The sequence below is a fragment of the Heteronotia binoei genome, chromosome 7 (genome assembly GCF_032191835.1).
Source record: "Heteronotia binoei isolate CCM8104 ecotype False Entrance Well chromosome 7, APGP_CSIRO_Hbin_v1, whole genome shotgun sequence".
Lineage (NCBI taxonomy): Eukaryota > Metazoa > Chordata > Lepidosauria > Squamata > Gekkonidae > Heteronotia > Heteronotia binoei.
This window is the reverse complement of record NC_083229.1, coordinates 2,522,505-2,539,978: the sequence shown is the minus strand read 5'-3', so window position 1 is coordinate 2,539,978 and position 17,474 is coordinate 2,522,505. Positions and strand designations below refer to the sequence as shown.

General features: G+C 48.4%; 1 non-coding gene across 1 annotated transcript; it reads left to right on the top strand.

The window, feature by feature from the left end:
* The first annotated feature begins 17,032 nt into the window (after window positions 1-17,032).
* TRNAP-AGG (transfer RNA proline (anticodon AGG)) lies at window positions 17,033-17,099 on the top strand. Its single transcript has one exon. It is a non-coding gene; the product is annotated as a tRNA-Pro (tRNA).
* Window positions 17,100-17,474: the final 375 nt, after the last annotated feature.

Here is a 17,474-nt window from a genome sequence, read left to right as displayed (position 1 = left end):
CCTGCACAATGATGCAGGAAACTCAGAAACACCTCTCCCTAAATTCACAGGATCTTCATTGCTGTCAGATGTCCATCGAGCCTCTGCTTAAAAACCTCCAAGGAAGGAGAGCCCACCACCTCTGGTCCTACCTTCTGGGGCCACAGAAAACAATTCTACACCATACTATATGTAGTCTGGAGAGGAGCTGTAAGTCTGGGAGACCTCCAGGCCCCACCTGGAGGCTGGCATCCCTAGCACTGTGCAAAAGGTTTCACAAAGTTACTTGGATAAATTATCAGTGACTGTAGTCTGTACTACTGTCTATATCAAGGGTGGCCCAACTTGCTTAACATAAGAGCCACATAGAATAAACCTCAGATATCTGAGAGCGACAAGACATGAACATTAGAAGTTTGAGAGCTACAAGGAAGGAAGGAAGGAGATATTGGATTTATATCCTGCCCTATACTCTGAATCTCAGAGTGGCTCAAAATCTCCTTTACCTCCCTCCCTCACAACAGACACCCTGTAAGGCGGGTGGGGCTGAGAGAGCTCTCCCATAAGCTCCCCTTTCAAGGACAACGCCTGCAAGAGCTCTGGCTGACCCCAGGCCATTCCAGCAGCTGCAAGTGAAGGAGTGGGGAATCAAAACCATTTCTCCCAGATACGAGTCCGTGCACTTAACCATTACACCAAACTGGCTCTCTGGAAGGGGAGGGAGTGGAAGGGAGGGATGGAAAGAAAGCAACTTTAAATGCATTCTCCAAGCTTGGCTTTGGCGAAGTGCTTTAAAGAGACAAATGCCTTCTCCAAGCCAGCTGACAGAGTGTTGGGGGCTTCCAGATCCACACAATATGTGTGAAAGAGCCACATGTGACTACCTGACAGCAGTTTAGCCACCCCCCCAGTCTATAGCTTGCTGTGGGTTGGATCCTCCCCTTGTGTAATCTTGCTTCATTCATGTGTCCTGTTCACACTTCTCCTTTGCTTCACTTCTGTTTTTTAGACTGCTGGTTGGTTCTACAGCCCAAATGAGGGTTGCCAATCCCCAGGTGAGGGCAGGGGATCCCCCGGGTTGGAGGCCCTCCCCCCGCTTCAGGGTCATCAGAAAGCAGGGTGGGGGGAGGGAAACGTTTGCTGGACACTCCATTATTCCCTATGGAAACCGATTCCCATAGGGTATCATGGGAAATTGATCTCTAGGGCTCTGGGAGAGCTGTTTTTTGAAGCAGCAACACCAAATTTGCAGCATAGTGTCTGGTGCCTCTCCTCAAAACACCCTCCAGGTTTCAAGAAGATCAGACCAGGGGGTCCAATTCTATGAGCCCCCAAAGAAGGTACCCCTATCCTTCGTTATTTCCAATGGAGGGAAGGCATTTAAAAGGTGCGCGGTCCCTTTAAATGTGATGGCCAGAACTCCCTTTGGAGTTCAATGATGCTTGTCACAACCTTGCTCCTGGCTCCACCCCCAAAGTCCCCAGATATTTCTTGAATTGGACTTGACAACCCTAGACCGAATTGCTGGATGGCCTGTCATTCTCTCACCCCCAGGAGAAAAGTGGACTATCAATCAAGAGAGGCTGTGCTTCAGACCTATTTGGGAGTCTGAGGGAGACTTTCCTAGGAGTCAGTGTAACTCAACAGAGAGCCACTGGTGCCCCCTGACCACACAACTTTGGCTGCCGCTCTTGCTCAGTTCCCCAAAGGAATGTTACCTCATGGCGTTATGGTGAGGTTGCAGAAGAGCGGGTGGGTGGGAGCACTTTTCACACAATTTTATTATTTACTTAATTCATACTCCGCCTTTGCCCCCTCACAAAGGACCCAAGGGCTTACATCCATCTCCATTCCTGCATTTTCTCCTCACGACGACGCTGTGAGGCAGGCGAAGTTCAGAGTGTGTGACTAGCCCAGGTCACCCAGTGAGCTTCTGTGACAGAATCGGGATTCAAACTCGGGTCTCCCAGATGCCCGCTTAAAATCCACCAGGGACCGGGCCTTCTCTGTCATGGCCCCCTCCTGGTGGAACCAGCTGCCGGAAGAGGTGAGGGCCCTGCGGGACCTTGCCCAGTCCCGCAGGGCCTGTAAGACAGCCCTCTTCCGGCTGGCCTATGACTAGCTGGTACAAGGAACAAGAAATCAGGTGTAGTTTATAATAGAGGTTGCTGTCCCTAATGTCTTAAATATTTAAATGGTTTAAATGGTTTAAATGTTTTAAAATTTTAAATGTATTAATTATTTTAACTGATTTATGCTTAAACTGTATTAATTATTTTTAACTGTTTTATGCTTAAACTGTGTTTATGTGGAGCTCCGTGCTGTGAGTCGCCCTGAGCCACTTGTTGGAAGGGCGGGATAGAAATTATAAACATAAATAAATAAATAAATGCTGATCTTAACACTCGACCCACTGGCTCCAAAATCCTAAAAGTGTGCTAATGAACGTAGGGTGACTTGTAGTTGCTTCGTGGTTGAGTTTGTCTTCTACATGAAATGCAGCTTTGGGCCCATGAGTTGGGGGAAAGGTAGCGTATAAAACTTTAATTAATTTTAAAATATAACTTAACCAGCTAAATTAAGTAAGAGGCCAATTTGCAGTCCCCAGAGCTTTTCTTTGGCTACTACAATCCTGCGAAGTTCAAGAGTGCTTCATCTCGAGGAAGCACGCGCAGGATCACGGCCTTGTTTAAACATGTGCAGGATGCTGCCCAGGCCAGAAAAGGGATGTGCCTTCCACCAGCAACGTTGTAGGATGTGACATAACAATCTTTCTCCATCTGCCTTTCTAGGAGAGGTGATTCTGCATGCTGAACAGAAGTGATTCATTTCCAGTCAGACCACAACATCCCTTCCTCGTCATTTCTGCCCTGCCACGGACTTTCCTCAGTTTCACGGTTTACCTTCTCCCGGCCAAGAATCGCATTTAGCTGCTGTAGAACAAAACAGGAGTCAAGTTTCACCTTTAAGACCAACTTAGTTTTATTCAGAACGTTAGCTTTCGTGCGCTCTCTAAGCACACTTCATCAGACGAGGAATCCGGCACAGTGAGCAAAGCTGACGTTCTGAATAAAACTAAGCGGTCTTAAAGGTGCGACTTGGCTCCTATTTTGTTCTACTACTTCAGACCACCACGGCTGACGACTTGGATCTATTTACTTGCTGTGTGTCCCACAGTGGGTAACCTGAGCTCTTTCAACATGCTGAGAATTTGAGTGGTTTGAAGGGGAGTTTCCCCATAGCATCTTTTTGCTGACTTCCTCATAGCTTGGATGTCTCCAGCCACAAGTATGTGTTGTCAGGGGTGCGCGACTCACAAAGTACTAGGAGGCACCTCTGGGGACAGGAGGCATGCCAGCTGGCTTGGGATTTGTGTGCCTTTCTGAAGAGAAAAGACGTCAAGAACAAGAAGCCTTAACCAATAGATCTAAAATGGTGAGGTCAGAACCTACCAAGAGATGAATGAGGTATCATCTTACAACATGGGGTGGTGGTGGTGGCAATCTTTGTCCTCAGTATCGTCCACAAAGCCTGGGCACTTCCTGGAGATGGGTGGGGGGGGAGAGGGAGTGCCTGTGGAGGAGAGAACCAGGAAAGAGATTTCACCTTGGACCTAGGCTTGCCAACCTCCAGGTGGTAGCTGGAGATCTCCTGGGATAACAACTGATGTCCAGACGAAGAAGAAAATGGCTGCTTTGGAAGTTAGACTCTATAGCCTTATGCCCCATAGAGTCCCTTATCGGGCTCCACCCTCAAAGCCTCCAGGTATTTCCCACCCTGGAGCTGGCAATCCTTGATTCCATGGAGTCTACCTTTTCCAGCTGCTGGTTCCCCCCCCCCCCCCCCGGGAAGCTGGTTTCTCTAGCCTGAAGATAAATTATAATTGCAGGAAAACTCCACCCCCCACCCGGAGGTTAGCAAAACTATAGGATCTTAGTGTACAGCTGTATAAATAAAAAACCGCTAAGAGACACCATACATTTTAAACAACCAGACAGTGTAGTGTAGAGGTCAGTGGTGTTCTGACCAAGGTTGCACATAGAACTTCAAATAAACAAGAGCATGAAGGAAAAAGATATTCGCAGAAGACAGTTCAAAAAACAGTCTTTCCAATCACAAAGGAGTAACAATATTCCAGTATTTAGTTCATAGGCTGTTACTTCTATGAACTAAATACTGGAATATTGTCATTCCGTTGTGATTGGAAAGACTGTTTCTTGAACTGTCTTCTGCGAATATCTTTTTCCTACATGCTCTTGTTTATTTGAAGAGCCCGGTGGTGCAGAGTGGTAAAGCTGCAGTACTGCAGTCTGAACTCTCTGCTCACAACCTGAGTTCCATCCCGATGGAAGCTGGTTTCAGGTAGCCGGCTCGAGGTTGACTCAGCCTTCCATCCTTCCGAGGTCGGTAAAATGAGTCTCCAGCTTGCTGGGGGGAAAGCGTAGATGACTGGGGAAGGCAATGGCAAACCACCCCGTAAAAAGTCTGCCGTGAAAACGTTGTGAAAGCAACGTCACCCCAGACTTAGAAATGACTGGTGCTTGCACAGGGGACCTTTCCATTCCTTATGCGGCCCTGTGGTGCAGAGTGGTAAAGCAGCAGTACTGAGGTCTGAACTCTGCTAACCATCTGAGTTGGATCCCGACAAGCTGGTTTCAGGTAGCCGGCTCAGGTTGCCTCAGCCTTCCATCCTTCCGAGGTCAGTAAAAGGAGTCTCCAGCTTGCTTGGGGGGAAAGTGTAAAAGACTGGGGAAGGCAATGGCAAACCACCCATAAAAAGTCTGCCGTGCAAACGTTGTGAAAGCAACGTCACCCCAGAGTCAGAAACGATTGGTGCTTGCACAGGGGACCTTTCCTTTCCTTGTTTCTATGTGCAAGCTTGGTCAGAACACCACTGACCTCTACATTACACTGTCTTGTTTAAAATTTGTGGTGTCTCTTAACGTTTTTTTATTTACTCACTGGAGGCTGGCAGCCCCAGCACAGAAAGGGCTTCTGGGCAGGCAGGGGAATGTGGAGATTTTTTCCCTAGCAAACCAGCAATGAAACCAGCACATCTAATCCCTTAAATATTTACTGGATCATATTGTAAGCAGGGACCCACCCTTCTAACCGGTGACATCAATGCTCTTAGAAGGGTGTGACTTCTTAGGATTGCACTGTTACTCAGAGGTTTTGCAACATGTGAAGCCATGTAGATCTGCTGTAGAAGATCAAGATTTGAGTCCTGCAGCAATTCAGAGACCCACAAGATTTCCAGGGAAGAAGAAAATCAGAAGAGCCCTGCTGGATCTGGACAGAGGTTGACAAGATTCTACATGGGATAGAGAAGGTAGAGAAAGAAATCCTTTTCTCTCTTTCTCAAAATACGAGAACTCGTGGACATGCGATGAAATTGCTGAGCAGTCGGGTTAGAACAGATAAAAGGAAGTCCTTCTTCACCCAAAGGGTGATTGACGTGTGGAATTCACTGCCACAGGAGGGGGTGGCGGGCTACAAGCATAGACAGCTTCAAGAGGGGGTTAGATAAAAATATGGAGCAGAGGTCCATCAGTGGCTATTAGCTACAGCGTATTGTTGGAACTCTCTTTCTGGGGCAGTGGTGGTCTATAATGTTGGTGCTTGGTGGGGGGGCAGCCTTTGGAGGGCTTCTAGTGTCCTGGCCCCACTGATGGACCTCCTGAGGGCATCTGGGGGTTTTGGCCACTGTGTGACGAGAGTGTGTGACTGGATGGGCCATAGGCCTGATCCAACATGGCTTCTCCAATGTTCTTATGTCTGGGGAAAGTGATGCTCTGTATTCTTGGTGCTTGGGGGGGGGGAGCAGCCGTGGGAGGGCTTCTAGTGTCTTGGCCCCCACTGATGGACCTCCTGAGGGCATCTGGGGTTTTTGGCCACTGTGGTGACGAGAGTGTTGGACTGGATGGGCCATTGGCTTGATCCAGCATGACTTCTCTAATGTTCTTATGTGACACAGAGTGTTGGACTGGATGGGCCACTGGCCTGATCCGACATGGCTTCTCTTATGTTCTTATGTGACACAGAGCGTTGGACTGGATGGGCCATTGGCCTGATCCCACAGGGCTTCTCTTATGTGACAGAGTGTTGGACTGGAAGGGCCATTGGCCTGATCCAAAAGGGCTTCTCTTATGTGACACAGAGTGTTGGACTGGAAGGGCCATTGGCCTGATCCAACATGGCTTCTCTTATGTTCTTATGTGTGACACAGAGTATTGGACTGGAGGGGCCACTGACCTGATCCAACATGGCTTCTCTTATGTGACACAGAGTGTTGGACTGGAGGGGCCATTGGCCTGATCCAACAGGGCTTCTCTTATGTTTGTCTGTGACACAGAGTATTGGACTGGAGGGGCCACTGGCCTGATCTGACATGGCTTCTCTTATGTTCTTATGTGACACAGAGCGTTGGACTGGAGGGGCCATTGGCCTGATCCAACAGGGCTTCTCTATGTTCGTCTGTGACACAGAGTGTTGGACTGGAGGGGCCACTGGCCTGATCTGACATGGCTTCTCTTATGTTCTTATGTGACACAGAGTGTTGGACTGGAAGGGCCATTGGCCTGATCCAACATGGCTTCTCTTATGTTTTGGAGGGTGGACTCTGTGGCATTCTTCACTGCTGAGGTCCCTCCCTCCCCCAAACCCTGCCTTACCCCAGGGTCCACCCCCAAATCTCCAGGAATTTCCCAACTCAGAGTTGGCAACCCCTGTGGATGTGGCAGCAGAAGGGTCTCTTGCCCATTAAAGCTCACTGGCACCAAAGCTGCCATCTTCGGGGCAAAGACAATCTTATCCATACTCCGGTGTATGGTTTTATTGGTATTTCCCCTGTCACCTGTGGGCTTTCTACAGGGCTTTTTTTGTAGAAAAGGTCTAGCAGGAACTCTTTTGTATATTAAGCCACACCCCTCGACATCCACATTGTTTCACACATAACTCTTGGCACATAGACTCTGACCTTATACCTATCTTGATCAATTCTGGATCATGCGACATACAATAAGACGCTGGATGCATTATGTATGCCCTTGATTAAGACATAAGGCTGTAGAATAAGAGGCCTCATGAATATCTCTAAGCCTTTGTCACTTCACTAAATTTCCTTTTGGTCCAGCATTGTTCTATTGTTTTATTCTATTCTGTGTTATCAGCCAATAAGTGTACTTAAGAACATAAGAACATAAGAGAAGCCATGTTGGATCAGGCCAACGGCCCATCCAGTCCAACACTGTGTCACACAGTGGCAAAAAAATTTATATATACACACACACTGTGGCTAATAGCCACTGATGGACCTCTGCTCATATTTTTATCTAAACCCCTCTTGAAGGTGGCTATACTTGTGGCCGCCACCACCTCCTGTGGCAGTGAATTTCACATGTTAATCACCCTTTGGGTGAAGAAGTATTTCCTTTTATCCGTTTTAACCTGTCTGCTCAGCAATTTCATCGAATGCCCACGAGTTCTTGTATTGTACTTACCTTTCTGACCTCTGAAGAAGACCAATCTAGGTCAAAACGCGTCAGGTCAAGTTGAGTGGGTTCCCATTGTGATTTTATCATTGTACATAGGATAGAGGCTTACAATGGGCCCTTAAATGGTAGTCCCCTGTGCAAGCACCAGTCGTTTTCTACTCTGGGGTGACGCTGCTTTCGCAACGTTTTCACTGCAGACTTTTTACAGGGTGGTTGCCATTGCCTTCCCCAGTCTTTTACACTTTCTCCCCAGCAAGCTGGGACTCATTTTACCGACTTCCGGCTACCTGAACCAGCTTTCACTGGGATCGAACTCAGGTCGCGAGCAGAAAGTTCCGATCACAGTACTGCAGTACTGCTGCTTTACCACTCTGCGCCACGGGGCTCTCTTAAATGGCTTTAGCTTTCTATAATAAATACATGTATGTTGGTTTATGATTTATTTTACACTTTGTTTTTAATGTTTGGCCCTTTAATTGCATATTAACCTTTCAGGTTTCTAACTCCAGTTTTTGGGTTAAGTTTCTTTCCCTTCTTTGTTTGCCTCCATCAGCATTGTTTCGCACAGGGTGCTTTTTTTTGCAGAAAAAGCCAACAGGAACTCATTTGCATACTAGGCCACACCTCCTGATGCCATGCCAGCTGGAACTGCGTTCCTGGGCATTCCTGCTCAAAAAAACCCCTGGGCCTTTCAAGAAAAATGTTTTATGGTCTTCATTCTCATGCTTTTGTGTCAGGCACTCCTGCATTTATAAGCTTGTGTTCTTTCTTCCTTTTTCACAGTCTTCTTGTCTCGTTTTTATAAGCCTGGAGCTTTTGATGTGTGCGTTTGGATTGAATCATTGGAAGCTGCTTCAGGCGCTTTGCGCTGGGGTGAGAAAGCGATACAAACGTTCTGGAAGAATTCAAGGTGCCAATAAACAAGAAAAGCTGGGGGTGGATCCTCACCTGTCTTTCCAGGAACAGCACCTGAGTCAAAGTGCGTCTGTCTCAGGTTATACAGGAGCCTCACGGTTTGGTTTCATTGGATTAATCAACCCACCAAACTGGCTCTTTGCCCGCTCCTGAGCCCGGCTCCTGCACGGAGAGAGCGGAAGGTTAAGAAACAGCTTCTCTGCCAACAGGTTTCTATCTCACATGCAACACCTCCCCCCCCCCCCCCCATTATATAATAAGTCATTTGTATGCCACTTTTCAGGTCCAGACCGGGATGGCCCAGGCTGGGCCAGTCTCAACAGATCGCAGAAGCTAAGCAGACCCAGCCCTGGTCAGCACATAAGAGAAAGAACATAAGAACATTAGAAGAAGCCATGTTGGATCAGGCCAATGGCCCCTCCAGTCCAACACTGTGTCACACATAAGAACCTAAGAGAAGCCCTGTTGGATCAGGCCAATGGCCCCTCCAGTCCAACACTGTGTCACACATAAGAACCTAAGAGAAGCCATGTTGGATCAGACCAATGACCCATCCAATCCAACACTCTGTGTCACACATAAGAACCTAAGAGAAGTCCTGTTGGATCAGGCCAATGGCCCCTCCAGTCCAACACTGCGTCACACATAAGAGCCTAAGAGAAGCCCTGTTGGATCAGGCCAATGGCCCCTCCAGTCCAACACTCTGTGTCACACATAAGAACCTAAGAGAAGCCATGTTGGATCAGACCAATGACCCATCCAGTCCAACACTCTGTGTCACACATAAGAGCCTAAGAGAAGCCCTGTTGGATCAGGCCAATGGCCCCTCCAGTCCAACACTCTGTGTCACACATAAGAACATAAGAGAAGCCCTGTTGGATCAGACCAATGACCCATCCAGTCCAATACTCTGTGTCACACATAAGAACATAAGAGAAGCCCTGTTGGACAGGCCAATGGCCTCGCCAGTCCAACACTCTGTGTCATACATAAGTACCTAAGAGAAGCCATGTTAGATCAGGCCATGGCCATTCCTGTCCAATACTCTGTGTCACACAGAAGAACATAAGAAGAAGCCATGTTGGGCCAGGCCAATGGCCCATCCAGTCCAATACTATGTGTCACACAGTGGCCAAAAAACCCAGGTGCCATCAGGAGGTCCATCAGTGGGGCGAGGGCACTAGAAGCCCTCACACTGTTGCCCCCCCAAACACCAAGAATACAGAGCATCACTTGCCCCAGACAGAGAGCTCCAACAATACACTGTGGCTAACATCCACTGATGGACCTCTGCTCCACAGGTTTATCCAATCCCCTCTCTTGAAGCTGGCTATGCCCGTAGCCACCGCCACCTCCTGTGGCAGTGAATTCCACATGTTAATCACCCTTTGGGAGAAGAAGGACTTCCTTTTATCCATTCTAACCCGACTGCTCGGCAATTTCATTGAATGCCCACGAGTTCTTGTATTGTGAGAAAGGGAGAAAAGTACTTCTTTCTCTACCTTCTCTATCCCGTGCATAATTTTATGCAGAAATCATGGTGTGGAAAAACCCAGAGAGTTCCATCAATACACCGTGGCTAATAGCCACTGATGGACCTCTGCTCCATATTTTTATCCAATCCCGTCTTGAAGCTGGCAATGCCTGTAGGCTCCACCCCCTCCACACCCTTTGGGTGAAGAAGGACTTCCTTTTATCTGTTCCAACCCGACTGCTCAGCAATTTCATTGATGCCCACGAGTTCTCATATTGTGAGAAAGGGAGAAAAGGACTTCTTTCTCTACCTTCTCTATCCCGTGCAGAATCTTGTCAACCTCTATCATGTCACCCCGCAGTCGACGTTTCTCCAAGCTAAAGAGCCCCAAGCGTTTTAACCTTTCTTCATAGGGAAAGTGTTCCAACCCTTTAATCATTCTAGTTGCCCTTTTCTGCACTTTGTCCAATGCTACAATATCCTTTTTGAGGTGCGGTGACCAGAATCGCACACAGTATTCCAAATGAGACCGCACCATCGATTTATACAGGGGCATTATGATACTGGCTGACCTTTAAGACCAACGAAGTTGATTTCTGGGGATATGCACATGAAAGCCTGTACCCAGAATTATGCTTCATTGGGGAGAACCGTGGAAGTCACTTCTGAATGTTTAGACTCATGCCTGCCTAAAATTGTGAGCTTTGGTTCCAGGAGAATAGTCCCCTGAGGAAGAATTATTATTGAAACACGCAAATTTATTAGGGGCCGCGCTGAGCTTTGAGATTGCTGCGTGGGACGAGAGATTTCTGCATTGCAGCCTTTTTTTTTCAAACTTGGCATTTTGGACTCTCACATGGGACTTACTTTTATGATGGCCTCGTTATCAATTGTTTACTGTTATACCTTGGGACTATATATTGTGCTCACAGTAACGTTTTGCATGATTATGTCACATTAGAGAATAATCACTCAGAAAAGTTTGGGTGGTTATAAGTCTTGTCTTTATTGCATTTGTTATAGCACAGTTTCCTCCAGTATAACAGCCCCGTGGCGCAGAGTGGTAAAGCTGCAGTACTGCAATCCTAAGCTCTTCTCCCGACCTGAGTTCGATCCTGGCGGAAGCTGGGTTCAGGTAGCCAGCTCAAGGTTGACTCAGCCTTCCATCCTTCTGAGGTCGGTCAAATGGGTGGGGTAAAGTGGGGGTAAAGTGTAGATGACCGGGGAAGGCGATGGCAAACCATACTGTAAAAAGTCTGCTGTGAAAACGTTGCGAAAGCAACGTCACCCCAGAGTCGGAAATGACTGGTGCTTGCACAGGGGACCTTTCCTTTACCTTCCCCCCCCCTCCAGTATTGCTGCACTACCTGGAGACTGGCAAGCCTAAATGGAACTCTGTAGTATGGAGATCAGCCCAACCAGGCCCCACCTAGAAGTTGGCAACCCTAGCATCCCAGCATCTCAGCCAGCTATTTAGTCGGCATTAAGACGGAATTGAATTTCCTGTGCTTTGGGCAAGGTGTGATTTGACCGACTCATACCTGTTATTAGTTTCATGCTGCCGTCTTCTCATCGTCTCTTGGCTGTCCCCATAAGTCCCCTCCCCAGTCAAGAAAGTGGCCTGGTGATAGGGTTGCCAAGTCCAATTCAAGAAATATCTGGGGACTTTGGGGGTGGAGCCAGGAGCAAGGGTGTGACAAGCATAATTGAACTCCAAGGGAGTTCTGGCCATCACATTTAAAGGAACAGCACACCTTTTAAAATGCCTTCCTTCCATAGAAAATAATGAAGGATAGGGGCACCTTCTTTTGGGGCTCATAGAATTGGACCCCCTAGTCCAATCCTTTTGAAACTTGGGGGTATTTTGGGGAGAGGCACTAGATGCTATATGGAAAATTTGGCACCTCTACTTCAAAAAACAGCCCCTCCAGAGCCCCTGACACCCGCGGATCAATTCCCCATCATTCCCTATGGGAATCGTTCCTGGAGGTGCATAATGGCTGTGGGGGCGGGGCTTCCCCTGCCGGCCAGCTGGCTGGGGGAGGGGGGAAGCCTGTAAAACCGGGGGATCCCCTGCTGGGACCTGGGGATTGGGAAGCCTACCTGGTGAGCAGAAAGTCAGAGGATCAAAAGACTATGCTTCAGTCTCAGTGCACAAGCTCTGAATGACAGAGGCTTTTGGGGCCAGTCCAATGGAGAATCACACCCTGCCCTTCACCTTGAACTCTTGTTGCTTCTCTAGGCACGGCTTGCATGGTGAGTACCCCCATACACAACCCCCATAGCACTCCCGCATAGGGTTGCCAATCCCCAGGTGGGGGCAGGAGATCCCCAGTTTGGAGGCCCTCCCCCCGCTTCAGGGTCGTCAGAAAGCAGGGGGAGGGGAGGGAAATGTCTGCTGGGAACTCTGTTATTCCCTATGGAGATTTGTTCCCATAGAAAATCATGCAGAATTGATCCGCGGGTATCTGGGGCTCTGGGGGCCCTGTTTTTTGGGGTAGAGGCACCGAATTTTCAGCGTAGCATCTAGTGCCTCTCCCCAAAATACCCACCAAGTTTCAAAAAGATTGGACCAGGGGGTCCAATTCTATGAGCCCCAAAAGAAGGTGCCCCTACCCTTCATTATTTCCTAAGGAAGGAAGGAATTGAAAAGGTGTGCCGTCTCTTTAAATGTGATGGCCAGAACTCCCTTTGGAGTTCAATTATGCTTGTCACAGCCTTGATCTTGGCCCCACCCCCAAACTCTCCTGGCTCCACCCCCAAAGTCCCCAGATATTTCTTGAATTGGACTTGGCAACCCTACTCCCGCATGACCACTTTGGCCAGCCAAAAAACACCAGTGGGTCAAATGCTCCTCCCTTTGCGGTGTTGCTCCAATTTCCAAGGCCCAACCAGGCAGCCTGATCTAACATGGCTTCTCTTATGTTCTCTTATGTTCTTATGGACCTCTGAGCTTCCTTTTCACACTGTGGGGGTTTCATTGCAGAAAACATAGAAACGTGGAGCCGGAAGGGTGCCCCCCCCCCAGGGATCATCTAGTATGCCAACCCCCTGCACAATGCAGGAAATGCACAGCAATCTCCCCCCCCCATTCCCCCAGCGACCCCAATTCTATGAGCAGAGGAAAGCAAAAAAAACGTTCAGGATCCCTAGAAAATGACTGGTTCTTCCTCCGTCCCCGCTCTCTGCCCTCACTTACACCCGGCAACTTATTTGCTTCTTGTCTCCTGGTGGGAGCCCTTTGCCCACCCACCCCTCCCCCCCATTATCAGCACCTGACACAGCGTACTGCAAGAAAGCCCGATAACGTGCCTCATAAACAGCCTGGGAGGGCTTGATCCTGGCTCCAGGGCCAGCCATAAAGTGGGTTCACTTGGCAGTCACCAGAGGGCATGGAGCCTCAGAGAGATACCCAGAGAACAGCAGACTGTGCCAGGTGGAGATGTTCAGCCTGGCTGCGGACCGAGGGTTTTATGACCTTTGATTGCTATCCAGACCAAATGGTCTTCCCATTTATGACACTATTTTGCCATCTGACCCTTATCTTGGATCAGTTTACACTCTCTCTTAACCCACCGACTGCATGTATTTCAGCCCACTGGACGCCATCCCCTCGTCCAAAGAATTCTTATTTATTTTATTTTATTTCATTTGATTTATATTCCGCCCTACCCCACCGAAGCGGGCTCAGGGCGGCTCGCAACGTAAAAAATCCTAACAATAAAATTAAGAATTAAAATACATTAATAATTGACACGATAAAATCAACGCAATCCATCAGTGTGCTATCCCACAGTCTTCCTTAAAATATTCGGATTCTGCATGCATACGAAAGCTTACATTCTGAATCAAACTGGGTTGGTCTTAAAGGTACCGCTGGACTCCTGCTTTGTTCTGCCGCTTCAGACCAGCCCGCTTGGATCTTACTGCGCACGGAGAGACTTTTTAAAAAGTAATTTTATTGATTGAAACCATTTCTCAGCTGCTCTTCTTGTATTCAGAAAAGCACAAAACCAGAACCACAGCAACCATTTAAAAGGCTACCAAGCTACAGAGCCGGCCCTAGACTCCATGACATCCTAGTCAAGGCCAGCTTCTGGCATCCCCCCTGCACTGATAATGAATCACATGGGGGGGCACCTAATTTGGCACCCCCAGAAGGCCAGCACCCTAGGCAATCTCCTAGTTTGTCCAGTGGCGGGACTGGCCCTGCTAAGCTAATACATAGGAGAATACCCCCCCCCCGTGTGTTTGTGTGTGTGGGGGGGGGTGGGAATAGGACTTTATTACGGAATTCCCTGCTGGTGGAATTATACTTGGGGATTAGACAATTTCATGGAGGAGTTAGCTCTGCCAGTGATTATAATCTTTTTGTTGTTATTGTTCAGTCGCACAGTCAAGTCCGACTCTTTGCGACCCCCTGGACCAAGTCACGCCAGGCCCTCCTGTCTTCCACCATCCTCCGAAGTCTGCTCAAATTCGTGTTTGTTACATCAGTAACGCTGTCCAGCCATCTCATCTTTTGCCGTCCCCTTCTTCTTTTGCCTTCTGTCTTTCCCAGCATCAGGGTCTTCTCCAGGGAGTGCTCCCTTCTCATTTGGTGGCCAAAGGATTTGAGCTTCAGCTTCAGCATCTGACCTTCCAGTGAACAGTCAGGGTTGGTTTCCCTTCGGACTGACTGATTGGATCTTCTTGCAGTCCAAGGGACTCTCAAGAGTCTTCTCCAGCACCACAGCTCAAAAGCATCTATTCTTCTGCGCTCGGCCTTCCTTATGGTCCTGCTCTCACAGCCATACATACTACTGGGAATACCACAGCTTCGACTATACGGACTTTTGTTGGCAGGGTGATGTCTCTACTTTTTATGATACTGCCCAGGTTTGCCATAGCTGTCCTCCCAAGGAGCAAACGTCTTTTAATTTCATGGCTGCAATCACCATGATCTACGATAGAAAAAAGTTGGGAGTCCTGTAACATCTTTAAGAACTTTGTTCTATTGCTTCACACCAACACAGCTGCCCAACTCGATTATAATCTACAATGTCTAAGAGGAACTTTCGTATTCAGGAGCGGCAGACCTCTAAACACTGGAGTTAGGAAACAGCATCTGTTAGCCTTCCGGGTCAACTGGTTGGCCACTGTAGGGAAGAGGCTGCCGGACGAGATGGGCCACTTGCCCATGGGGAAAGCTATGAACATGTTGGATCAGGCCAATGGCCCACCCAGTCCAACACTCTGTGTCACTTGAGAACATAAGAGAAGCCCTGTTGGATCAGGCCAATGGCCCCTCCAGTCTAACACTCTGTGTCACATAAGAACATAAGAGAAGCCCTGTTGGATCAGGCCAATGGCCCCTCCAGTCTAACACTCTGTGTCACATAAGAACATAAGAGAAGCCCTGTTGGATCAGGCCAATGGCCCCTCCAGTCCAACACTCTGTGTCACATAAGAACATAAGAGAAGCCCTGTTGGATCAGGCCAATGGCCCCTCCAGTCTAACACTCTGTGTCACATAAGAACATAAGAGAAGCCATGTTGGATCAGGCCAATGGCCCCTCCAGTCCAACACTCTGTGTCACATAAGAACATAAGAGAAGCCCTGTTGGATCAGGCCAATGGCCCCTCCAGTCTAACACTCTGTGTCACATAAGAACATAAGAGAAGCCATGTTGGATCAGGCCAATGGCCCCTCCAGTCCAACACTCTGTGTCACTTGAGAACATAAGAGAAGCCCTGTTGGATCAGGCCAATGGCCCTTCCAGTCTAACACTCTGTGTCACATAAGAGAAGCCATGTTGGATCAGGCCAATGGCCCCTCCAGTCCAACACTCTGTGTCACTTGAGAACATAAGAGAAGCCCTGTTGGATCAGGCCAATGGCCCCTCCAGTCTAACACTCTGTGTCACATAAGAACATAAGAGAAGCCATGTTGGATCAGGCCAATGGCCCCTCCAGTCCAACACTCTGTGTCACATAAGAACATAAGAGAAGCCCTGTTGGATCAGGCCAATGGCCCCTCCAGTCTAACACTCTGTGTCACATAAGAACATAAGAGAAGCCCTGTTGGATCAGGCCAATGGCCTTTCCAGTCCAACACTCTGTGTCACATAAGAGAAGCCCTTTTGGATCAGGCCAATGGCCCCTCCAGTCCAACACTTTGTGTCACATAAGAGAAGCCATGTTGGATCAGGCCAGTGGCCCCTCCAGTCCAACACTCTGTGTCACATAAGAACATAAGAGAAGCCCTGTTGGATCAGGCCAATGGCCCCTCAAGTCCAACACTTTGTGTCACATAAGAGAAGCCATGTTGGATCAGGCCAGTGGCCCCTCCAGTCCAACACTCTGTGTCACATAAGAACATAAGAGAAGCCCTGTTGGATCAGGCCAATGGCCCCTCAAGTCCAACACTTTGTGTCACATAAGAGAAGCCATGTTGGATCAGGCCAGTGGCCCCTCCAGTCCAACACTCTGTGTCACATAAGAACATAAGAGAAGCCCTGTTGGATCAGGCCAATGGCCCCTCCAGTCCAACACTCTGTGTCACATAAGAACATAAGAGAAGCCCTGTTGGATCAGGCCAATGGCCCCTCCAGTCCAACACTCTGTGTCACATAAGAACATAAGAGAAGCCATGTTGGATCAGGCCAATGGCCCCTCCAGTCCAACACTCTGTGTCACATAAGAACATAAGAGAAGCCCTGTTGGATCAGGCCAATGGCCCCTCCAGTCCAACACTCTGTGTCACATAAGAACATAAGAGAAGCCCTGTTGGATCAGGCCAATGGCCCCTCCAGTCCAACACTCTGTGTCACATAAGAACATAAGAGAAGCCATGTTGGATCAGGCCAATGGCCCTTCCAGTCCAACACTCTGTGTCACATAAGAACATAAGAGAAGCCCAGTTGGATCAGGCCAGTGGCCCATCCAGTCCAACACTCTGTGTCACATAAGAACATAAGAGAAGCCCAGTTGGATCAGGCCAGTAGCCCATCCAGTCCAACACTCTGTGTCACATAAGAACATAAGAGAAGTCCTGTTGGATCAGGCCAGTGGCCCCTCCAGTCCAACACTCTGTGTCACATAAGAACATAAGAGAAGCCGTGTTGGATCAGGCCAATGGCCCCTCCAGTCCAACACTCTGTGTCACACAGTGGCCAAGGGGAGGGACGGTGGCTCAGTGGTAGAGCATCTGCTTAGGAAGCAGAAGGTCCCAGGTTCAATCCCTGGCATCTCCAAAAAAGGATCCAGGCAAATAGGTATGAAAAACCTCAGCTTGAGACCCTGGAGAGCCGCTGCCAGTCTGAGAAGACAATACTGACTTTGATGGACCAAAGGTCTGATTCAGTATAAGGCACTTCATATGTTCAATATATATATATATATATATATATATATATATATATATATATATATATAGTGTGTGTGTGTGTATACTATGGCTCAGTGGTTAGAGGTATCTGCTTGGCATGACCCCAAAGGTCCCAAGTTTCAATCCCCAGCAATTCCAGTTTAAAAGATGAGGGAGCAGGTAAAGAGCCACTTCCTGCAGACAATACTGACTTTGATGGAAGAAGAAGAATTGCAGGTTTATACCCCGCCCTTCTCTCTGA